General features: G+C 40.8%; 1 protein-coding gene across 3 annotated transcripts in view; it reads right to left on the bottom strand.

Annotated features, from left to right (window-relative positions):
* The window catches only part of LOC126175739 (TATA element modulatory factor), a 173,250-nt gene that overhangs the window by 121,543 nt on the left and 25,884 nt on the right, over window positions 1–25,823 (bottom strand). The window lies entirely within an intron of this gene.

Below are 25,823 nucleotides of genomic sequence, written 5' to 3'. Positions count from 1 at the left end.
AAACAATGCACAGATTACAAAAATGAAGAGGATATTCACATGTAGGCAGCACGATTACTACAAATACACTGTATCATCTGAAATGCACACGAGATCATTTACTCCACATTGAGGAACTTGGAAAATTGTTAGTCTTTTCTTGCTTTCTTTTTTCCCCTCTTTTTCAAATGCACACATTGTACCACTGAAAGCTGCAAATAATAGAAATGACAAGTATTTTGATAGTAGGTATGCTAAAAAAGAAAAAAAAAATCAGTAGAGCATTATATGTTGGAAGATATAAGCATCTTTTCTTGCAAAGTGGGAGACAACAACTTTATGTAGCTTAACCCCATCAGGTAAAATTTTTAAATTTAATCTAAAAGCTGTATGAATAAACTTTATCACATCTACCACTCATTTATATGTACAATTATTGTCTTATGCTTAAGACATATCTGACATTCATATCAAAAATGGACACTGCTTGCAACAGCAAGAAGTTACATAGTTAGCAAGTCCGTTGTAATTAAAAAAATGAAATGGTTACACCAAGAGGTACCATACCTTGTTGCAACAAAAAATAAGCAGCCCAGAGTATTGCAAATAAATATCAGTGGCCAGTATAGTAATTCTTTTAATTTTGTTTTAGTTTCATCACCACTCTTAGTGTTGCTGCTTCTGATTTTTCAGTTACAATAGGCTCCATTTATGTATCTTCTGCAATGTCACAAACATCACTATCTGCAGAAAGCAGTGACTTCTGGCATATTTAATTTTATAAGGATTAGGTAGCTGAGTATGTGAGTGTATCAAAATTGGTAATCACAATTTTTCATTGGGAAACATCTGCAGCCACATATCTATGAAGTGCCTGAACTACTGAGATTGCCTTCAATAATTATCAATGAATTTATAGATGGGAACAGTTAAATTAGATGGCATGAAAATGAGCTAATATGAACACAAAGCACTGCTATCTCAACAGTTTATATACTGCCACAATTGCTGAGGCACAATGATTGTAAGCCATTCATTTCAGGACAAAAGTTTTTGCTAGGTGAATTTTTAACATTTCTAATGACAGAGTGTAGAAGATATAGAATTGAAATTAAATGGAGGAAGGGGGGGGGGGGTGCTAAGGGGGGGGGGGGGTGCTAAACTAGCAGAAACATAACAGTACAAATGATGTTGTGCAGCATATCATCTAAAAATCTAACAAATCCAAAATAACAGTTAAAGGCACAACCCCCTTCCTACTTTCCATGGTTGACATATGGTATGCAGTATGTTAAATATGGTGTGAATGGTGGCAACAATGGAACAGAAATGACTGAATCAATTACAATGCAGATCGGGTATTTCGTCATAATTATGTGTATTAAGCATGGAGTAAATGTTACCAATGACAGGTACCGACCTCAAGTTACACTACAGATCAGCAGGTTACCGCATCCTTTATTTTATATTCACTTTTTTTGGTTTCACCACCAAACAACTAAATGTCACATCTACCCTAGACCTTGGACCATACTGTAGATTATCTGTTGCAATCAAGATTTTCTGGGAGAAGGGGTGGTGGATGCTATCATGCTCAAAATCTTATTTCACACCAGATTTTCATTCATCTGAAACTGAGTGCATCTCTGCCAATATCAAGAATGACTTGCTGGTTACACATTCAGAACACATCAGCTGCATACCTGACTTTCTAGAAAATCTTGAAATTTAAGTACTCAAAAAACACCAAAATATGCAAGCGTTTATGACCTAAAACTTACATGAATATGACCTTAAAAATGAAATATGACTTTATAAAGTTTATTTAAAAACATACTTGTTGACTGTTTTATATACCATGTAACAAAATTCACTTCTGAACAAATTGTGAGTGTAGTACTTCTTTTTTGTGGTGTTTGAAACTAACTAGTACTTATTTTTGAAATGTTTGCATTTGTCTGAAAAAACACGAAGCACAGTAGAAACAATACCATCTATCCAGGCCATAAAACCATTTTTTTACCAATTATTTAAAATATTCTAAATTCTTTAACATGCTCCGCCAATCTTCAGTGTCTGCAGAATATCATTGGATCACAAAGTGTATTTTCAGGTTTTCCAATTTCAATTATCTACAGGTGCTGAGGACAGTTTTGTACCTGGAACAGTTTCTCTCCACATCACAGGATGTTACAGAACGTATTTGAAGGTGGCAAGATCACTGCAAGCTAGTTTTGGTTCATTGTCTTTAGATGTTGTGGCATTCCCACAAAAACTGTCATTAATTTTGCACACTGTAGAATATCCAGGATTCCACTGGAGAGCATTTTTGCACTTTGTTGTTCCCTTTGTCAGTCACTTGACCACAAGCTTGGCCCAACTCACTCTGCACATGCTGCACAATACTCAGGGCATCATAAGGTTGAGTAGCAGCAGCTTCCAGTCATGTGCTGGCTTCTGATACCACTGAAAAGGTAGGCCAAGTTTCCAGAAAAGGTATCTGTACAGACTTCTTCCACGGTTTTAATAGCACTTGATTCATCAGTATCAAGTTCATAAAAGATAGTCTTTATATTGGTGTAGTTGATGCAATGATACTCGGCAGCATTAAGCATTCATGTAAGAACAGGATGAGAGGGAGGGGCATCGAAGGTGTTTGTTCCTTGAACTGTCTTTATTTTGATGTAGGTGGCACAGTAATACTCAGCAACATTAAGTCAAGAACACCATCGTCTAAGAACAGGTTGTGGGGGAGGGGCAATGAACATGATTGTCCCTTGAATTTCTGCACCTGTATTGAAAGTTTCACTCAGACTTTCTTGCCCCAGGAAATTAGGCCTAGTTTGTTCATATCATGGTAACCCGACCGCACCTCTTTTACAGCTCTTTGTACTGCATGTGCAAGGCAAGTGACATACACTATACTGGGGTAGCCCCTTGTTGCTTTAGCTATGTATGAAGCACCATCTGTTACTACCACCAAAACATTGTTTCTGTTCACACCATCCAGGCATAGCAGGTTTATGGAATTGTCAAACAAAATGGCTATTGTCGAATTGTTTACTCTCTCAAGAGGTTCACGCATAAGGATGAAAATTTCTCCAGGTCCATTAATTTTTAGAACACCAACAACAACATTTAGAACGTAAGGCCCATCAACATCAATGGTTTCATCTGTTGACACCCAGACCTTTTTGTCAGCAACATTAATTCATGAGTTGCTGAGCAACTCCTCATAGCACACGGATCAACAGTTGCTTCTCACTGTAGATTCATCTGGAACTGGATGTGTCACGCACTTCTCCAAGAATTGTCTGAAGCATGAATTATTCAGATTCTCCAATGGCATGTTGCAAGAGACAACAATCTCACACAAGTCCTTGAAAAATGATTGTGTGGTTGAGTAACAGCATTTGTCTGCTGTCATTTTCATCACTTCTATTTACACAGCAACTGTGTGTGGTGGTATTACAGTGTTACTGTATTACAGGTCCATTAATTTTTAGAACACCACCAACAACATTTAGAACGTAAGGCCCATCAACATCAATGGTTTCACCTGTTGACACCCAGACCTTTTTGTCAGCAACACTAATTCATGAGTTGCTGAGCAACTCCTCATAGCACACGGATCAACAGTTGCTTCTCACTGTAGATTCATCTGGAACTGGATGTGTCACGCACTTCTCCAAGAATTGTCTGAAGCATGAATTATTCAGATTCTCCGATGGTATGTTGCAAGAGACAACAATCTCACACAAGTCCTTGAAAAATGATTATGTGGTTGAGTAACAGCATTTGTCTGCTGTCATTTTCATCACTTCTATTTACACAGCAACTGTGTGTGGTGGTATTACAGTGTTACTGCATATTAAATTGCTTTTTAGCACTAATTTTAATTTCACACAGTTATAAAATAATATTTATCCACTAATGCTGAAGGACTTCTCTCCAAAATCACAAATAAAACCTCACAGCATCATTCTGTTAGAGCACTTTACTTTTGGCATGTTGAAACAGACTAAGTTTGTAACAGGCTTCTAGAGCATTTTGTCAACACCAAACAACAATATATTAAGTCAGCAAGCTGACTAATGTGTTGCACTGCTTGTCTGGTATAGTCCTGACAAATAAAGCTCCATAGTAACTGTTGTGTTTATTTGTAAAATACCACCTGAAACATTATGAAGTGAGCAACATTTTCATATTTTTATTCTAATGTTTCTTTAAGACATGACAAATATATTCATTTTTGGCAGAAGTTTGCCAAAGTATGACCTATCACAGCAAAAGCTGGCTGAAATATAACATAACTAGAAAACGTGTAAATATGATTTATATGTAAAACAAAAATATATTTTTCTACACTACAATACCTGGATTTATGCATAAATTGTTGTAAAATTCACACTAAAAAAGAGGAAAAATATGACTTGTCTTTAAAATCTGGCCCATACTAATCATTTATTAATTTGAAGGACATAAAGTGAGTAAAGAACTGTCTATAAAACATAACATAGTATAGTGCATATCAACAGCTGATAAAAATTGTGACGCCTACATAATTCAAATGAATATCATTACTGAATGCTGCTCTTTTTGTTTCTTCTATAATTATTCACCATGCACAATAACTATGCTGAACCACTTCACAATTAGATGAAACAATCTTGAGCCAAAGTCTACAGGGGGTAACTTCATTCAGTTAAGTGGCATGGAAACTTTTCTATGAGGAAAATTGAGCAGGCCTACTCTAAAAAAAAAAAACTGTTGTTATATACTGTCCACCATCTTCATAGACTTTCATTTGTTTTCTGGATGTTAATGGAATAATCCAAACCTGACTATAATAATTTCTTTGACTGTAAAACATTATCTCCATAAATTATCTACAGAGAACAGTGTTAAAATTAAGATACTTCAGTACCATTTAATTCATGATGAAAGAAACAAATATAAATCATTCAATGAAGCAATTGCTGATAAGTTTCAATGTATCTTACAACTGTATTGGTTACATTCATCAGCCTGCATAAAATGCACATTATTCAGAAATGCTTGCATAAAAAGCTATCCTATCACTTGAAATGAGGCACAGCTATTTCACTGTGGGTTTATCTTTTTCTCTTGTATCTTGCTTATTTGTATTCTGAATCAAAATTTGTATTAACCTGCAGAAACCGTTTAATACCATTTAATTATTGTTTCTTGAATAAAGTGCATACTGAATTTATTGAATTATATTAGAACGTAAGCATAAATAGAATATGCCAACCTGGTGATAAAAGTTTAATCATAAGTATAACGTATCTGTAGTCTTACTATTGTCCAGACAAACTATTTCCTTCTATTTATATCAGTTTTCATTTCTAGTCAATAAAAAGAAGAAACAATAGTATTCTAGCTGATGACACTTTCACAAGCATTATGAGAAAGGGATCACACATCTGGCAAACCTTTTTATGGGGTGATGTTGGCTGCCAATATTTAAAAGATTGAGAAATACATGACCTTACACACCTCCTTTGACATATCAGAACCTCGTGTCAAATAGGATGGAGTACTGTAACGCATTTATTTTACAATAACTTTAGATGTGGAAGAACACAAGGCACTGTACACATATCAAGCTGGCAGTAGGTGCAGTAATGTTAAAGGAAAAAGAAATTACAATAAATGAAAAGCACCAGTTTGCTTTTGTTCTACAATATTACTCTTATTGTTAACCGGTTTTCGGCTTACGAGGCCATCTTCAGACATTTACTGAGTATTATCACCAAAGAAGTTAAATGTTAGCAAACAACATTGGAAGAGAAGTAACACATCTAGACTGAAATAGAAACATACAGTAAGTAACATCTTTGCAATGAAAAAGTAAAAACTGAACAGTACATAAATAACAATGGAGTAGACAGGAAAACCTTTAGTACAAAATAGGAATAGCATGCCTACATAACAGTTTCTATTAATAACCAAAACTAATAAGGCTTGCGTGCCTCAGCGATACAGATGGCCGTACCGTAGGTACAACCACAACGGAGGGGGTATCTGTTGAGAGGCCAGACAAACGTGTGGTTCCTGAAAAGGGGCAGCAGCCTTTTCAGTAGTTGCAAGGGCAACAGTCTGGATGATTGACTGATCTGGCCTTGTAACAATAACCAAAACGGCATTGCTGTGCTGGTACTGCAAACGGCTGAAAGCAAGGGGAAACTACGGCCGTAATTTTTCCCGAGGGCATGCAGCTTTACTGTATGATTAAATGATGATGGCGTCCTCTTGGGTAAAATATTCCGGAGGTAAAATAGTCCCCCATTCGGATCTCCGGGCGGGGACTACTCAAGAGGATGTCGTTATCAGAAGAAAGAAAACTGGCGTCCTACGGATCGGAGCGTGGAATGTCAGATCCCTTAATCGGGCAGGTAGGTTAGAAAATTTAAAAAGGGAAATGGATAGGTTAAAGTTAGATATAGTGGGAATTAGTGAAGTTCGGTGGCAGGAGGAACAAGACTTCTGGTCAGGTGACTACAGGGTCATAAACACAAAGTCAAATAGGGGTAATGCAGGAGTAGGTTTAATAATGAATAGGAAAATAGGAATGCTGGTAAGCTACTACAAACAGCATAGTGAACGCATTATTGTGGCCAAGATAGACACGAAGCCCACGCCTACTACAGCAGTACAAGTTTATATGCCAACTAGCTCTGCAGATGACGAAGAAATTGAAGAAATGTATGATGATATAAAAGAAATTATTCAGATAGTGAAGGGAGACGAAAATTTAATAGTCATGGGTGACTGGAATTCGAGTGTAGGAAAAGGGAGAGAAGTAAACGTAGTAGGTGAATATGGATTGGGGCTAAGAAATGAAAGAGGAAGCCGCCTGGTAGAATTTTGCACAGAGCACAACTTAATTATAGCTAACACTTGGTTTAAGAATCATGATAGAAGGTTGTATACATGGAAGAACCCTGGAGATACTAAAAGGTATCAGATAGATTATATAACGGTAAGACAGAGATTTAGGAACCAGGTCTTAAATTGTAAGACATTTCCAGGGGCAGATGTGGACTCTGACCACAATCTATTGGTTATGACCTGTAGATTAAAACTGAAGAAACTGCAAAAAGGTGGGAATTTAAGGAGATGGGACCTGGATAAACTGAAAGAACCAGAGGTTGTACAGAGTTTCAGGGAGAGCATAAGGGAACAATTGACAGGAATGGGGGAAAGAAATACAGTAGAAGAAGAATGGGTAGCTTTGAGGGATGAAGTAGTGAAGGCAGCAGGGGATCAAGTAGGTAAAAAGACCAGGACTCTTAGAAATCCTTGGGTAACAGAAGAAATATTGAATTTAATTGATGAAAGGAGAAAATATAAAAATGCAGTTAATGAAGCAGGCAAAAAGGAATACAAACGTCTCAAAAATGAGATCGACAAGAAGCGCAAAATGGCTAAGCAGGCATGGCTAGAGGACAAATGTAAGGATGTAGAGGCTTATCTCACTAGGGGTAAGATAGATACTGCCTACAGGAAAATTAAATAGACCTTTGGAGATAAGAGAACCACTTGTATGAATATCAAGAGCTCAGATGGAAACCCAGTTCTAAGCAAAGAAGGGAAAGCAGAAAGGTGGAAGGAGTATATAGAGGGACTATACAAGGGCGATGTACTTGAGGACAATATTATGGAAATGGAAGAGGATGTAGATGAAGATGAAATGGGAGATACGATACTGCGTGAAGAGTTTGACAGAGCACTGAAAGACCTGAGTCGAAACAAGGCCCCCGGAGTAGACAACATTCCATTGGAACTACTGACGGCCTTGGGAGAGCCAGTCCTGACAAAACTCTACCATCTGGTGAGCAAGATGTATGAAATAGGCGAAATACCCTCAGACTTCAAGAAGAATATAATAATTCCAATCCCAAAGAAAGCAGGTGTTGACAGATGTGAAAATTACCGAACAATCAGTTTAATAAGCCACAGCTGCAAAATACTAACACGAATTCTTTACAGACGAATGGAAAAACTAGTAGAAGTCGACCTTGGGGAAGATCAGTTTGGATTCCGTAGAAATGTTGGAACACGTGAGGCAATACTGACCTTAAGACTTATCTTAGAAGAAAGATTAAGGAAAGGCAAACTTACGTTTCTAGCATTTGTAGACTTAGAGAAAGCTTTTGACAATGTTGACTGGAATACTCTCTTTCAAATTCTAAAGGTGGCAGGGGTAAAATACAGGGAGCGAAAGGCTATTTACAATTTGTATAGAAACCAGATGGCAGTTATAAGAGTCGAGGGGCATGAAAGGGAAGCAGTGGTTGGGAAGGGAGTGAGACAGGGTTGTAGCCTCTCCCCGATGTTATTCAATCTGTATATTGAGCAAGCAGTAAAGGAAACAAAAGAAAAATTCAGAGTAGGTATTAAAATTCATGGAGAAGAAATAAAAACCTTGAGGTTTGCCGATGACATTGTAATTTTGTCAGAGACAGCAAAGGACCTGGAAGAGCAGTTGAACGGAATGGACAGTGTCTTGAAAGGAGGATATAAGATGAACATCAACAAAAGCAAAATGAGGATAATGGAATGTAGTCGAATTAAGTCGGGTGATGCTGAGGGAATTAGATTAGGAAATGAGACACTTAAAGTAGTAAAGGAGTTTTGCTATTTGGGGAGCAAAATAACTGATGATGGTCGAAGTAGAGAGGATATAAAATGTAGACTGGCAATGGCAAGGAAAGCGTTTCTGAAGAAGAGAAATTTGTTAACATCGAGTATAGATTTAAGTGTCAGAAAGTCATTTCTGAAAGTGTTTGTATGGAGTGTAGCCATGTATGGAAGTGAAACATGGACAATACGTAGTCTGGACAAGAAGAGAATAGAAGCTTTCGAAATGTGGTGCTACAGAAGAATGCTGAAGATTAGATGGGTAGATCACGTAACTAATGAGGAAGTATTGAATAGGATTGGGGAGAAGAGAAGTTTGTGGCACAACTTGACCAGAAGAAGGGATCGGTTGGTAGGACATGTTCTGAGGCATCAAGGGATCACCAATTTAATATTGGAGGGCAGCGTGGAGGGTAAAAATCGTAGGGGGAGACCAAGAGATGAATACACTAAGCAGATTCAGAAGGATGTAGGTTGCAGTAGGTACTGGGAGTTGAAGAAGCTTGCACAGGATAGAGTAGCATGGAGAGCTGCATCAAACCAGTCTCAGGACTGAAGACCACAACAACAACAACAATAAAATAAAATAAAATTAGTACTAGACAAGGCTGCATCAGGAGGTATGAAACATGGAGAGTGATACACAACCAATTAAAAGAAGAGACAGTTATTAATGTTAATACAGAATACATACAGAACTTAAGCAATATCAATAAGATAAACAGAATGCTCACAACATCCCATAGCTCACAAACATGCAGCTTTCCATTGAAGCAATATCAATAAGATAAACAGAATGCTCACAACATCCCATAGCTCACAAACATGCAGCTTTCCACTCCATGGTACATCGTGTCATATCTATCCCCATGTTGAGAGATGATTTTAAAGCAGAGTTAGATACAATAAAATTTATTGCCACAGCCAATGGCTACAATCCAGTTCTTATTGAGCACATCTTGCACAGGAAACAATAACGGGAAATTATACCCCACCCACTTCCCCATCCACTGTCTGCAAGAAATGGTGTACACTACCATTTCTAGGTCAGGTATCACAGATTGTAGCCAAGGCACTGAAATCCTGCAACTATAGGCTTTCCTACTATGTCAGGAACATGACAGCCCAGTGTGTTTTTAATAGAAAAGACAAGATCCAGTTATTATCCAACAGTGGGGTATACAAAATAGCCTGTTCTAATTGTGACAAAAATTTTACATTGGTCAGTCAGGCAGAAACATATCAACTAGGCTGGCTAAACATGAATGCAGCTGGAGGTTGCAGAATTCAGACTCTGCATTTGCTGAACATGTACTGAGTGAGGTTCACAACTACCAGCCAGTGTCCCATGTACTTCACTTAGCAAACAAAGGCCATAAACTCAACCTGCTGGAAGCCCTAGAAATTAACAAACATCTTACTCACAGTCCAGATCTCATCCTAAATGACCAGACACAGCTCAACACTTCCCCTCCCATAAACTTCATTACTTCCCACACTCTCTCTTCCTACATATTCCCATTTTCCTGTATTCATTAAGTTGTTTTGTTTTGTTGAAGTTGTCTTTGTATTCCACATAGACTGTAGTTTCAATAGTTAAGGCTTTCTTTTAACTGGTACTTGTATTACATGTTTAACACCCCTTGTAGTTGTCTCATCAAATACTGTTCATATTTTACTTTGCTCATTTATTTAATGAAAACTGTTACACAGCCACTGCTTTGATTATAATGTTAATATGCAGTACCACCACACTCTCAAACTGTAGGTTCCCTCAAACACCTCCATTTTCCTGCATTCATTTATATCTGTTTATCTTATTGATACTGCTTAAGTTCCTTACGTATTCTGTATTTACATTGATAACTGTCTCTTCTTTTAATTGGTCGTGTATCACTCTCCATGTTTCATACCTCCTGAAGCAACCTTGTCTTTATTTTATTTTATTAGTTTTGTTTATTAATAGAAACTGTTATGTAGGGATGCTATTCCTATTTTGTGCTAAAGGTTTTCCTGTCTACTCCATTGTTATTTATGTACTGTTCAGATTTTACTTTTTTATTGCAAAGATGTTACTTACTGTATGTTTCTACTTCAGTCTATATGTGTTACTTCTCTCCCAATGTTGTTTGCTAACATTTAACTTCTTTGGTGATAATACTCAGTAAATGTCTGAAGATGGCCTTGTAAGCCGAAAACCGGTTAACAATAAAAGTAATATTGTAGAACAAAAGCAAACTGGTGCTTTTCATTTATTATAATGTTGTTCTACCAAGAACCAACGGAAGATTCTGTTAATATGAAAATAAATTACATTTTTTAAGTGAGAAAATATTGCAGTAACTACACACTTAACCTGTTTGAATACTGTGTGTACACAAAATTGGGCAGAGATGTTAATACAGACATTTCTGTGCTCTGAATAAATAGGGCTATAGATTAATGTAATTCATGTTCACTGAGCTTTTGGGAGTGGAGTTAGAACATCATTAGTTCCTGAAGCACTGTTTACTTTCATTTATTCCTTTGACATCAGTGCATATGGTGCAAATAGAGGCCTAATATGATATGACTTCACAGTACATGAGACATATGATAACTGTAACTTGAAAGCACTTGCATCAAAGATGCACTTATGCAGTTGGACAATAAAAGGTATGAGTAAGAACAAACAAGTTCTGCAGTGACTGTCAGGTCAAACTGGCAGCAGACAATGAAATACAAAATGATGTGGACCCATAACAGAAATCTCTCTTGTGGTGAAAATGAGATCAGAGATGGAATCCACTTCCATATAAATAAACCTTCAATTCATTCATCTGAGTAATCTGCTATTCAATGTCCACAGTTTCCTTAAGTGTCAATCAACAAGATTTTGGTTATTTCAATACCTATGGTGTGTTAAACTATCCTTTCTTTTTCTGCTATGCAGTCAAAGAGCAATTCCATACAATTTCGAAATAGGTTGGAGTTTACCATTGTGCATCAAGCAATCACATCTGGGATTCTTCTTTCTAAGTAGGCATGATCTTTCATTGATTCAATGAATTCAGACATGAAATAAATTATTTTGAAGATGAGATGTGCACAGGTGCCTGGTAACAGCAAATACTGAGGGGAGCACATTTCATGTTGGATAATGACTGAAGAAGATGTTCACTGTACAACACAACACATTTATTTTAGACTTCATACTGGGCTAAGAGCTACCTCTAACATCCTAACACATTTACTTTAGACTTCATACTGGGCTAACAGCTACCTCTAACATCCTGAATTAGTCTTTAATTTCCAACGATGAGCAGTCAGTGAAAACCACACCATCAAAGACAGAAAAAAGGAGGTTTGGAATTTTGTGTTATGTTAACAATTGCTTAAGAGTTCTAATATCAGCAGTTCACAAACAATGCTCACTATACGAGCTGTGGTGAATGTCGTCTGTACCAAGTAAATATTGTGTGTCAGTCACATATATGCTCGATCTTCCATGTTGATACTCCTCCTACAAAAGTGAAGAGAACAAGGAATACAAACATAGCCAATGTGGCCATTTCCTTTAATCCAAGCAGAAACATCACCACAGTGCCTCATAAAAATTGAAAAAGTTGGGACTCATATGCTGGAGTTTATTCCCTGAGCTTTTAGAAAGAATATGAATTTTGACAAATTGCCTGAGGGCATCTGTTTTGGTTTCTTTGGCCAACACTGTCTGCCAATTTTTCTGATGTTTCGCCAGTACAAGTGTCTGGCATTGTCTGAGTTTTACCCTGCACTACATCAGAAATTGAGAGTGAAGCTTTGTTACTACCAGCCACTCGTGCTGGTGAAATGTCAGAAAAAAACAGCAGACAAATGTCAGCCAAAGAAACTGAAACAGAAGCCTACAGGCAATTTGTCAACAAGTGGTAACACTAGCCTTAACAATTTTGTAACCTTGCCTGACCACACTTTGTATGATGATGATGATTTTGTATGTGGGATGCCCAACAGCATGGTCATCAATCCCCTTGTGAAGAATCAGCATGCCATACATATGGGAAAGGGGGGGGGGGGGGGTGTGGAGGCTGTCTGCATATCTGTTTAGGCTGTGTTGTTTATAATGCACTGAAGTCCACCTCCTCTCCCCAGCCCTATAGGGATGAGGACAAACACAAGCAGTCAGCAAGGAATGGTCAACACGTTAGTGTAACTGCATCCTCATGGAAGAAATGAATAAGAAATGGCACACATTCACATAGCTTCCATTCATGAAATTGCTAAAGTATGTTATATCTACAAGTGGTATCATATGATTTTTCAAAAATCATACCAGATAAATGGTTGCAACATAAAGAATGACTCCAGTATCACCATCTCCAGTAGAATTAACTTATCACGGTCAGAATGGTAGTGCCTGAAACCGCACTGGGGGCAGCCACATGACCCCAGGATTTGAGGAGCCAAATGAGTTGGTGTTTGACCATGTGCTCAATAGTAGCTAAGCTGGTAAGGGCTACATCGTGTAATTATTAGGGCTGGCATGATCCTTGCCTGGTTTTCATAGGGGGATTAATATTGCTTCCTTCCAAGATCTGATCTGATTGAAACACGACAGGAGCTTGTCTTTAGGGCACAGACGACAGTCTATGGCAATAATGAGTCTGATGTGGTCCTGGAGCAGTGTCCCTGGCTGCTGACAAAGCTGACTCCTATTTCCACATGGAGAATGGAAGATTTATGCCCAGAGTTTACGGGAAAAGATGTCTGGTGATGCTGGCCAGTTCCCAGACTGGGAAACCAGACATCACCATTCCTGTGCCCAACTACTGCTGGCAGAGCTTCCTGGAGAAACACACAGCCCTCCCTCCCCTAAACTGCCATACATCTTCACCAGGCCCCTCTGCTGAGGCCTGTCAAGCTTGGGTGGCCATGCTAGTAGCTATGCTAGCCCTCAGCATCACAGAGGCATACAGGTTATTATGATAAAGTGGTGCCCCTGTGAAGGCCACACCTTGTTGGCAGTAAAGAGCCTGTAATGATATTATGTGCACTGTAGATTCTTTGAATAATGATTATGTCCTTAGGCTTCAATCAAATAATTTACATACAGACTTTTTGCAGTTTACAATTACATTATGTAGTTAATCACTGTATGCTGTGTTAATTAAATAATATTTTCACAAGACATTTGGTGATCCCGAGTAACCTAATCAAGCACTGGGATGGCAACATAGCAGCCAGGAGCAATTAAATTACACACTGAAGTGATACAATACTTATTACATTCATTTTGTGTGTCATCCATGTAAGGAATACTACTATCAAAAGTAGTATCACATAGTAAATCATAACCTTTATGTATCGGTGGTTCTCTGGGACTTTTTGAGCTGAGTGCATCTTTTTTTCAGAATGGGGACTGTCTTGCTGTTATTTTCAACAATGCACTAGCACTACCCATCATGTGCCATAATACAAGGTGGGAGATGTCATTCCATGTGTAACACGTGTGGCTGCGTTGCATCAAAATTATTTGAACAGTTTGCTGAAGTGGTGAATTATGAGTTTGGAAGTATTATGTCAGTCAGTGGAGTAATAGGGAGTAATAATTCAGTTTATTCGCAGAAGGTGCACATAATTACCTACGAAATTAGTGGAGGAAACAGTATCATTGTTCTTACTCAGTAGCTTCTATTACCAGAACTTATGTTTTGAACAATTATGAAAGGGCTACTGTGGACAGTTATTATGTGGCAAAATAATTTGGAAAAGCAATTCAGCAACAGCGAACTTCAGTATGAAAATGCAATACATTTAGCTGTTAATATTAACATCACAGTCAGTGTGCTCCCTGCCGCCGTTGGATAAGCAGCTGCAGCAGCAAGTCGTATACTCTTAGCTCACTCATTTGTTACATAGTTTAATTCTTAATTTCTTTGCGTGTTTTTGGTACTTGCATTGTTTAATTCATAAATTTCAAGCGTATTATAGTATTTGAGAGTTGTAGCATCGCGTTTTAGTACCTGAATAGTGTAAAATCGCGTAGTCTCCTTCCGCCGCCTAGCAGTGTGTCAGCTGTGCACAAGTGGCAGCATTACTGCATTTAATAGGCAATCTTGTATTTTAATAACCGTTTAAATTTTGTGTCGATTTGTTTGCGCTCTCTGTAGATTAGTTCAGATGTTCTTTGCACAACAGTTTTTAGCATGGATAGGGACTGCAACTGCTGTGTTCGGATGCAGGCTAAGTTGGCATCCCTTCGCTCCCAGCTTCAGGCAGTGTTAGCTTCGGTCACACAGCTTGAGGCTGTTGCCAATGGGCATCACTGTGGGGGTCCGGATGGGGGTTTGTCGGGGACGGCCAGCTCGTCCCACGCATCCCCCGATCGGACTACGACTGTGTTTGCCCGGGATACTGCCCGCATTGAGGCTGATCCCTCACCTGTGGTAGAGTGGGAGGTCGTCTCAAGGTGTGGCAGGGGGCGAAAGACATTCCGGAGGGCTGAACGGAAGGCCTCTCCAGTTTGTCTGACGAACCGGTTTCAGGCTCTGTCTCAGGCTGATACTGATCTTCGGCCTGACATGGCTGCTTGTCCTGTTCCAGAGGTTTCCCCTCAGTCTGCAAGATCCGGGCGGTCGCCGAGGGTGGGCTTACTGGTAGTTGGGAGCTCCAACGTCAGGCGCGTAATGGGTCCTCTTAGGGATATGGCAGCAAGGGAGGGGAAGAAAACCAAAGTGCACTCCGTGTGCATACCGGGGGGAGTCATTCCAGATGTGGAAAGTCTCCTTCCGGATGCCATGAAGGGTACAGGGTGCACCCATCTGCAGGTGGTCGCTCATGTCGGCACCAATGATGTGTGTTGCTATGGATCGGAGGAAATCCTCTCTGGCTTCCGGCGGCTATCTGATTTGGTGAAGACTGCCAGTCTCGCTAGCGGGATGAAAGAAGAGCTCACCATCTGCAGCATCATCAACAGGACTGACTGTGGACCTTTGGTACAGAGCCGAGTGGAGGGTCTGAATCAGAGGCTGAGACGGTTCTGCGACCGTGTGGGCTGCAGATTCCTCGACTTGCGCCATAGGGTGGTGGGGTTTCGGGTTCCACTGGATAGGTCAGGAGTCCACTACATGCAACAAGCGACTAAACGGGTAGCAGGGGTTGTGTGGCGTGGGCTGGGTGGTTTTTTAGGTTAGATGGCCTCGGGCAAGTACAGAAAGGGCAACAGCCTCAACGGGTGCAGGGCAAAGTCAGGACATGCGGGAACCAAGCAGCAATAGGTATTGTAATTGTAAACTGTCGAAGTTGCATTGGTAAAGTACCGGAACTTCAAGCGCTGATAGAAAGCACCGAAGCTGAAATCGTTATAGGTACAGAAAGCTGGCTGAAGCCAGAGAAAAATTCTGCCGAAAGTTTTACAAAGGTACAGATGGTGTTTAGAAAGGATAGATTGCATGCAACCGGTGGTGGAGTGTTCGTCGCTGTTAGTAGTAGTTTATCCTGTAGTGAAGTAGAAGTGGATAGTTCCTGTGAATTATTATGGGTGGAGGTTACACTCAACAACCGAGCTAGGTTAATAATTGGCTCCTTTTACCGACCCCCCGACTCAGCAGCATTAGTGGCAGAACAACTGAGAGAAAATTTGGAATACATTTCACATAAATTTTCTCAGCATGTTATAGTCTTAGGTGGAGATTTCAATTTACCAGATATAGACTGGGACACTCAGATGCTTAGAACGGGTGGTAGGGACAGAGCATCGAGTGGCATTATACTGAGTGCACTATCCGAAAATTACCTCGAGCAATTAAACAGAGAACCGACTCGTGGAGATAACATCTTGGACCTACTGATAACAAACAGACCCGAACTTTTCGACTCTGTAAGTGCAGAACAGGGAATCAGTGATCATAAGGCTGTTGCAGCATCCCTGAATATGGAAGTTAATAGGAATATAAAAAAAGGGAGGAAGGTTTATCTGTTTAGCAAGAGTAATAGAAGGCAGATTTCAGACTACCTAACAGATCAAAATGAAAATTTCTGTTCCGACACTGACAATGTTGAGTGTTTATGGAAAAAGTTCAAGGCAATCGTAAAATGCGTTTTAGACAGGTATGTGCCGACTAAAACTGTGAGGGACGGGAAAAACCCACCGTAGTACAACAACAAAGTTAGGAAACTACTGTGAAAGCAAAGAGAGCTTCACTCCAAGTTTAAACGCAACCAAAACCTCTCAGACAAACAGAAGCTAAACGATGTCAAAGTTAGTGTAAGGAGGGCTATGCGTGAAGCGTTCAGTGAATTCGAAATTAAAATACTTGGTACCGACTTGACAGAAAACCCTAGGAAGTTCTGGTCTTACGTTAAATCAGTAAGTGGCTCGAAACAGCATGTCCAGACACTCCGGGATGATGATGGCGTTGAAACAGAGGATGACGAGCGTAAAGCTGAAATACTAAACACCTTTTTCCAAAGCTGTTTCACAGAGGAAGACCGCACTGCAGTTCCTTCTCTAAATCCTCGCAGAAACGAAAAAATGGCTGACATCGAAATAAGTGTCCAAGGAATAGAAAAGCAACTGGAATCACTCAACAGAGGAAAGTCCACTGGACCTGACGGGATACCAATTCGATTCTACTCAGAGTACGCGAAAGAACTTGCCCCCCTTCTAACAGCCGTGTACCACAAGTCTCTAGAGGAACGGAAGGTTCCAAATGATTGGAAAAGAGCACAGGTAGTCCCAGTCTTCAAGAAGGGTCGTCGAGTAGATGCGCAAAACTATAGACATATATCTCTGACGTCGATCTGTTGTAGAATTTTAGAACATGTTTTTTGCTCGAGTATCATGTCGTTTTTGGAAACTCAGAATCTACCATGTAGGAATCAACATGGATTCCGGAAACAGCGATCGTGTGAGACCCAACTCTCTTTATTTGTTCATGAGACCCAGAAAATTTTAGATACAGGCTCCCAGGTAGATGCTATTTTTCTTGAATTCCGAAAGGCGTTCGATACAGTTCCGCACTGTCGCCTGATAAACAAAGTAAGAGCCTACGGAATATCAGACCAGCTGTGTGGCTGGATTGAAGAGTTTTTAGCAAACAGAACACAGCATGTTGTTATCAACGGAGAGACGTCTACAGACGTTAAAGTAACCTCTGGTGTGCCACAGGGGAGTGTTATGGGACCATTGCTTTTCACAATATATATAAATGACCTAGTAGATAGTGTCAGAAGTTCCATGCAGCTTTTCGCGGATGATGCTGTAGTATACAGAGAAGTTGCAGCATTAGAAAATTGTAGCGAAATGCAGGAAAATCTGCAGCGGATAGGCACTTGGTGCAGGGAGTGGCAACTGACCCTTAACATAGACAAATGTAATGTATTGCGAATACATAGAAAGAAGGATCCTTTATTGTATGATTATGTGATAGCGGAACAAACACTGGTAGCAGTTACTTCTGTAAAATATCTAGGAGTATGCATGCGGAACGATTTGAAGTGGAATGATCATATAAAATTAATTGTTGGTAAGGCGGGTACCAGGTTGAGATTCATTGGGAGAGTCCTTAGAAAATGTAGTCCATCAACAAAGGAGGTGGCTTACAAAACACTCGTTCGACCTATACTTGAGTATTGCTCATCAGTGTGGGATCCGTACCAGATCAGGTTGACGGAGGAGATAGAGAAGATCCAAAGAAGAGCGGCGCGTTTTGTCATAGGGTTATTTGGTAACCGTGATAGCGTTACGGAGATGTTTAACAAACTCAATTGGCAGACTCTGTAAGAGAGACGCTCTGAATCGCGGTGTAGCTTGCTCGCCAGGTTTCAAGAGGGTGCGTTTCTGGATGAGGTATCGAATATATTGCTTCCCCCTACTTATACCTCCCGAGGAGATCACGAATGTAAAATTAGATAGATTAGAGCGCGCACGGAGGCTTTCAGACAGTCGTTCTTCCCGCGAACCATACGCGACTGGAACAGGAAAGGGAGGTAATGACAGTGGCACGTAAAGTGCCCTCCGCCACACACCGTTGGGTGGCTTGCGGAATATAAATGTAGATGTAGATGTAGATGTAGATTGGGTCTAGACATTGTTAGCTTATGTGTTACTTGCAAAGTATCAATAAATGAAGTAAAATGGTTTATCCTTTCACCAAAACATTTTTTCACCTAATGTTCTTAGGAACTTTAATATTCATCAAGTAGAGAGACACTTTTCATATTAGGTAACACAATTACATTTATTTTGCGAAGAAAGCATGTTCTCTCTGACAACCATCCCCACCCATGCCTGATCACCAGAAATTAATATCAAAGAAGGTATGGAGGAGGTTAGAGGTGGATTATTGTGAAAGAACTAGCTTTTCAGTGAAGAACAGTCAAAACAGAAAACTCTGGGATGCAATAATGAGAAACAAACAAAACAGTAAAGCATCCACGTAGAGAGATACGGTAAAAATGTGTGTCATCATCAAAAAGATTGTGTGAGAGATGGCAACTGACAGCAACCTGGATTACATGTCCAACATAGAAACACACACTGGGTAGCACAGTTTCAGCACTGCATCACTGAACAGCAAACATCAGTCACAGAAAGAAATGTATCACTAGATAACGCTGTGGGAGCTTGGCTCAGTAGAGAGGGAGAATATCGTAATGCAGGACTCAAAGGTGAGGATGTGACTAACGAAGATTTCTTAGACAAGCAACTTATGATCAAATTAAACTCCCAAAGCCACAGATGCAAAAAACAGGAAGGGTTAGAGGGGACCTTACTTGTTAGTAAAACCAAGCATCAGTCCCCTCCGCATATGTCAGTTGGATATGATGGTGCTATTCAATGTGATAAGACAAAATCACAAAGGACAGTCAACAGAAAACAGTAAGGAATGAAAGAAATTTAAGGAAAGTCAAGAGAAATGCATGAAGGGATTAAAAGAATTAAAGGAAAGTCAAGAGAAAACTAATGAAGGAATTAATGTAAGAAGTGTGGGAAAGTCAAGAGAGATTCGTGAAATAACTAAAATCAACATTTAAAGGGGAGGGGGTAAAAAAATTACACGAAGGAATTAAAGGTGGGTTAGAAAGAGAAATGTGTGTCTACATGTAATAAAATGCAAAACACACATATTGTCCTCCCTCATATTTGATACTAATGAAGCCACAGTCACAACCAACATCCGTCCGGCCATCCTGATTTAGGTTTTCCATGATTTCCCTAAATCGCTCCAGGCAAATGCCGGGATGGTTCCCTTAAAAGGGCACGGCCGACTTCCTTCCCCATCCTTCCCTAATCCGATGAGACCAATGACCTCGCTGTCTGGCCTCCTTCCCCAAACCAACCAACTAACAACCAACATCAGACTCAGGTTTGTTAATCAGGATACCTAGTTCCAATCTCGGCATCTTGTGCAGAACATCTGCTAATGAGATCTCAGATGACAAGATGAGCAACATCTGCACAAATAGTGATGGCACTAAATTAGATGATAACCATCTCAGTGCAGTTTCAGCTGCATTATCAGTGAGTAAAGAATGTAATTTGAAGTGGAAAACTCCAGTAAAGAAAGAAACAGGATTTAGAAGAAATGAGACAGAGGTTTTTAGACCAGAAAAAACTTAAGACACTTTAGCTCTAAAGGAAGAAAAAGAAAGCACATTCTACATCGAGTCTGAGACAAAGTTTCTGGCGGGATACTGATCTAAAAGCAAACAGGTGAGAATTTAAATTTGATTTTCAACTGTCTGTACAACAGATAATGTGACAAAAATATGTGGAATAACAGGGGAGATCATATCAGAGTTAACAATAAACTTGTAGGCAAAAAGCACAAGGGCAGAGCAAAAGGATCAGACACCCCCTCCATCCAGAAGTTTATAAAGACAGAAGTATTATATGATGGAAGAAGAGGTGGAAAAAGACAACAAAGATGTCAACAATGATGTGGCTGAGCATTATGTAGGCCAGCAAGAAGACAAGAGTGCCACCCACAAAGGAAAGGGCCTGTGAATTTTATGAACAGTAGTTTACGTAGTGTTTTTACTGTTTGGGTTAGTGTACTGTAGGTGTAGTGCCAACACAAAAGTAGAGGGTTAGTTTTGCAAAAAGTGAAAGCTTCCTTTTCCCCCTACTTTTGGTATCTAGCATTGTAAATGTACAAGGTTAGTTATAGAGAATGTGGGGATATTACCACACTGTACTTATTTTGATTTTTGTTGTGCATATTGATCCTAAGCTGGTTTCTTGTTTACATATCTGCTGAGTTACTCCGGCAGCAGAAAGAGGGGACAATAGCATGATGCAGTACTCGTTCCACCTAGAGATGGGCAAAACTGTTCTTTTCAGAGATCGGATCAGAACTGTTCACTCCCTGAAATGAACTAGCTCTTTTTCATGACTCACCACTCATTCACAATAGAAAATAAATGGAAGGCACATTGCCCTTTAAACTTGGTTTATTCCAGTACTATACCTGTATTTTGATCTTATTTGATCCTATTTTGAAGTAACACAGATAATGAGTAAGAATTTTGTATTGTTTATTGAAATTTCCACGATATGACAAAGTTTTTGATTACTGATTCATTTTGCACTATCGTGGTTTTTTGGGTGATCGGAAAATGTTGTAACTTGAGATTTACATTAACAATATATTTGGCTATAATGTATTAAAATTTCATTAACCTTGTACAAATACAACATCGCAAGCCGTATATTTTTAAAGTGAACGTTTCCTTCCGAAGACGCCTAAAATCGCAAAATCCGTACCAGAATAAGAAAAAAAAAAAAAAACATAAATTTGACTGTAAGACTAAAGTGCTGCATATAGCCTTATGCAGAATAAAACAAGGAAAATACTGGTGTATCACATTTTGCGATACGTTTATCGGTTCGCTCGTAATTAAAGTGTAAATTCGAGTGTCCATAATAAAAATCCTATAGTAAAAGGAGTCGTCAGGAACCTAATCTGATCAGTTTAAACAAATAAAAATAAAATAAAAACAAATTATGTATACATAACATAATAATGTATATATAAAAAGAAAGATGATGAGACTTACCAAACAAAAGCGCTGGCAGGTCGATAGACACACAAACAAACACACACAAACAAACACAAACATACACACAAAATTCTAGCTTTCGCAACCAACGGTTGCCTTGTCAGGAAAGAGGGAAGGAGAAGGAAAGACAAAAGGATATGGGTTTTAAGGGAGAGGGTAAGGAGTCATTCCAATCCCGGGAGCGGAAAGACTTACCTTAGGGGGAAAAAAGGACAGGTATACCAACAGGTATATGGATATGTGTGTGTGTGTGTGTGTGTGTGTGTGTGTGTGTGTGTGTGTGTGTGCGCGCGAGTGTATACCCATCCTTTTTTCCCCCTAAGGTAAGTCTTTCCGCTCCCGGGATTGGAATGACTCCTTACCCTCTCCCTTAAAACCCATATCCTTTTGTCTTTCCTTCTCCTTCCCTCTTTCCTGACGAGGCGAAAGCTAGAATTTTGTGTGTATGTTTGTGTTTGTTTGTGTGTCTATCGACCTGCCAGCGCTTTTGTTTGGTAAGTCTCATCATCTTTATTTTTAGATATATTTTTCCCACGTGGAATGTTTCCCTCTATTATATAACATAATAATGTATTATACATATCGGTATTACTACGAAGAACAATATCCAGTAGAGACAAACTCCGATGCAGAAGCGCTGAGTCAAGCAGGTCGAGCCGCGAGCTGTATTACTGCGTGAGCTAAGACCGCAGAGACCAGAGTGACACCTGAGTTGCTTTGCTCAACGCCCTGGCTAGAGTCGAGAACGGTGGGGTGAGCGTTGAGCGGGCGAGTTCCGAGAGTGCGGGGAGCAGTGAACGGCCACCAGTCACCCGCTCCGAGACAAATCGTCCGTTCTCTTGCGCGCAGGTTGTTGCAAGTAGTTCTTATGTTCTCTGCTAGGAGGCTCTCTGTCCTGTTGCTCGCATCAACTGCCCAGAGGGCAGGACGTGCGACTGAAACGATCGCCGACAGAGTGTGATGCTAAGTTAAGCTGCGCTAGACACTGCACACACTTTTTTTGTGGTTGCTGAAGTTTGATCAACTTCGTTGATTTTTACTTCTGTAGGGAATGGAAGGGGGTAAAAATTCTCTCTTTATTTATTTATTCTTCTTTCAGCTTTAGTTTGGGCACACAGAAGGGTCCTTTAACTCGCTGCTTTTGGTGTGTGTTTGAAAACATGTGTGGAGAAGTGCTAAAGGACGATATGTCCTTAAATTATGGAGAAGTACGTAGGGATATCATTTACGGAGGCTCAAATATTATCGCCTTCGGTACTTTATATTTGTGGTTGCGTAAGGGTTCTACCGTACCTACTGTGGTGAGTTGTGGTGTACTGTCACGTATCATGTCCAACTTCCGAAATAAGGTTCGTGCCTTCTCCTTGACCTTGTCTGAGAGATAAGATTCGCTTAAGGCTCGATGAATGTCATGATTTCGGATCCACCATTGGGCTCCTGTGATCCATCGTAGGCATCTGCTTTGTACAACCTGTAACTTCTTGTAGTTAGTGGCACACGTAGTACCCCAAGAGGTCGATCCATACAAAATAGATGGTTCGACTGTGGCGTGGTACAACTGGAGTTTCGTGCGTTGGCTGAGGTATGAGCTCTTCAGAAATGGGAGGAGAGCTCCCAGCATTTTGAGGCCAGACTTCTTCTTCTCCATAATGTGATGACTATACAACAGTTTGGCGTCCAGGTGCACTCCCAGGTATTTTACAGTTGTTGCCCAGGGGAGTGGCTGGTCTGATATCCGTAGGCGTTCATTGACGATGGGTCTCCGACGTGTGAAGACAATAACTTTGGTTTTCTCTGCGTTGACCGTTATTTTGTTCATGTGGGTCCAGTGGTCCACTAAATCTAGTTGGCGCTGCATCCGTGTGACGAGGTAGTCCATTCTGGTGCCTGCAGTCAGGAGCGCTGTGTCGTCGGCATAGAAACTGGCAGTAACATGTGGCACCGTCGGGAGGTCATTAATATATAAAGTAAACAGCAGTGGAGAGATGACCAATCCTTGTGGAAGTCCTTCAAGGACAGGCCGTGTTGTTGAATTCTTGTCATCAATGCGAACATATAATCTGCGATCCTGAAGAAAATTGTCGAGAAGTTTTAAATAGCAGTCTGGTAGGGGAGTGGTACGTCGGAGCTTGACGATCAAGTTGCGTCGCCATACTTTATCGTAAGCCTTCTCTATATCGAGAAAGACTCCAATAGTATGTCGTTTCTTGTTGAAATTGTCTTGGATAGATTCCGTGATGCGCAGTAGTTGTAACTCAGCCGATAGCTTCGCCTGGAAGCCAAACTGCTCCGGCCGGATGATGTTGTGTGCCACAAGGATGTCCAGCATGCGTTTCAGTAGGACACGTTCCAGTACCTTTCCCAGCGTCGGCAGTAAACTTATGGGTCTGTAGCTGTCAGGGTGTGAGAGATCCTTGCCCGGTTTTGGTATTGGCACTATTCTGGCAATCTTCCATGCCTCTGGGAAGTATCCAGTCCTGAGGCAGCTGTTCACTATCCGGGTGAGAAGCACAACAGGCTTTCTCGGGAGGTGTTTCAACTCCGTATTGCTGATTCTATCTGCTCCAGGTGAGGTGTGTTTGCTATACTTGATAATCCTCCGAATTTCCTCCGGCGTTGTCAGCGGGGGCATAGCGGTAGTCGGGGCGTCCCGAATAGCTTCCCATTCCGCCGCCGTGTCCTCCTCTGCACGGTAGAGTGCATCATCGCCATGCTCCGTGGGGGGCGTAGTCATCTGTTGTTAGTATGTATCCGCATACAGCTCTGCCTGCGCAAGTGAGTCGTACAAGAGGCCATGGGGTCCTCGAATTGCCCTTTTGGGGGGCTGTTGTTGTCTGAGACTTTTAACTATTCACCATTCATCTTTGGTGCGTAATAGAAAGTTGTCCATTTTGAGTTCCCACGTGTGTTGCTTCCAGTCCTGAACCTTCCGCCGGAGTTCTCGGGTTAGTCTGTGAGTCTCCCGTCTATCGTCCGGATGGCGGTAGCGGACCCATCGTTTCCGAAATCGATTGCGCCTTGCCTTAAGTTCCTGCAGTGGTGGTGGAAACTCGTCATAATTGACTTCTGGTTGCAGGTGCTCCGTGAGTGCTCGCTGTTTCGCATTGTTAATCTTCTTTGTGAGTACTGCGACTGCCACATCAATCGCTTCTCTGGTAGTAACAACCTGGGTTGGTCACACATTGTTGTTGAGGTACGCTTGGAACTGCTGCCAGTCGTAAGTTGTTGTTGTCGGCAGTGGGAGTTGCAAAGTAGCCCTCTCTATGAGTCCTAACACCGGTCTGTGGTCCGACAAAAGATCATCCAGCGTCCGCAGATGGAGATTCGGGTTGATGTTCTTGATTATGGCGATGTCTAGAACATCAGGGTCTTGTGTCTGGACGTAAGGTATCCTCGTCGGTTCCCGTGGTCCATGGACGGAAATATGTAAATTCTCAGCCAGTGCAAATAACATATGTCTTTTTGGGTTAGTCTTACGGGAATTCCAGGCAACATGTTTACTATTAAGATCCCCTCCAAGGATGATCTTGTCGTAACCCTCTGTAACGGAGTAAAGATCTTCTGGGTGGAGAGGCTTCTTTGGGCTAAGGTAAGCCTAAGCCGCAATACAGGTAATGTTTCCGAGCGTCGTGTGGATTGTTACTGCCGTGGCCTCTAAAGTCTGGAGTGGGGGTAAACGTTCTTGGTGGTGACGAATACATTTTTTGATCAGAACTGTGGTCCCCCACCCCGTTGGCCCCGTCTGTCCGTCCGGTAGATGTGCATGTTCCTCAAGCGGAGGTCGGTTGACTCGCGGAGATGTGTTTCGGAGACGAATGCTACGTCTATCTTGTGGCGATGTAAGAAGTCCGTGAATTCTATTTTCTTCAGTTTCAGGCCGTTGGCATTCCAAATGCAGAAGTTAAAATGCCTCATGTGATGCCGTCTATCCATTTAGGGTGTTTGAAAAGCTGTCAGTACGCTTTCTACAAGTGAGAGGATAGACGTCAGCTTCTGCTGGAGGGCGGTGAGTAGTTGAAGAATATCTGTTAACGCTGGTGTAAAAATGGTCGACCAGGCAGATGGTGTCTCCGCTGGTGTTGGCGTCGGTGGATGGGCACGTATTGCTTCGGAGTACGAGCGCTGTTGTCTTGTCT

Source organism: Schistocerca cancellata, chromosome 3, assembly GCF_023864275.1.
Source record: "Schistocerca cancellata isolate TAMUIC-IGC-003103 chromosome 3, iqSchCanc2.1, whole genome shotgun sequence".
NCBI classification, from domain to species: domain Eukaryota; kingdom Metazoa; phylum Arthropoda; class Insecta; order Orthoptera; family Acrididae; genus Schistocerca; species Schistocerca cancellata.
The sequence above is the reverse complement of the archived record's forward strand: the minus strand, read 5'-3'. Positions and strand labels throughout refer to the sequence as shown.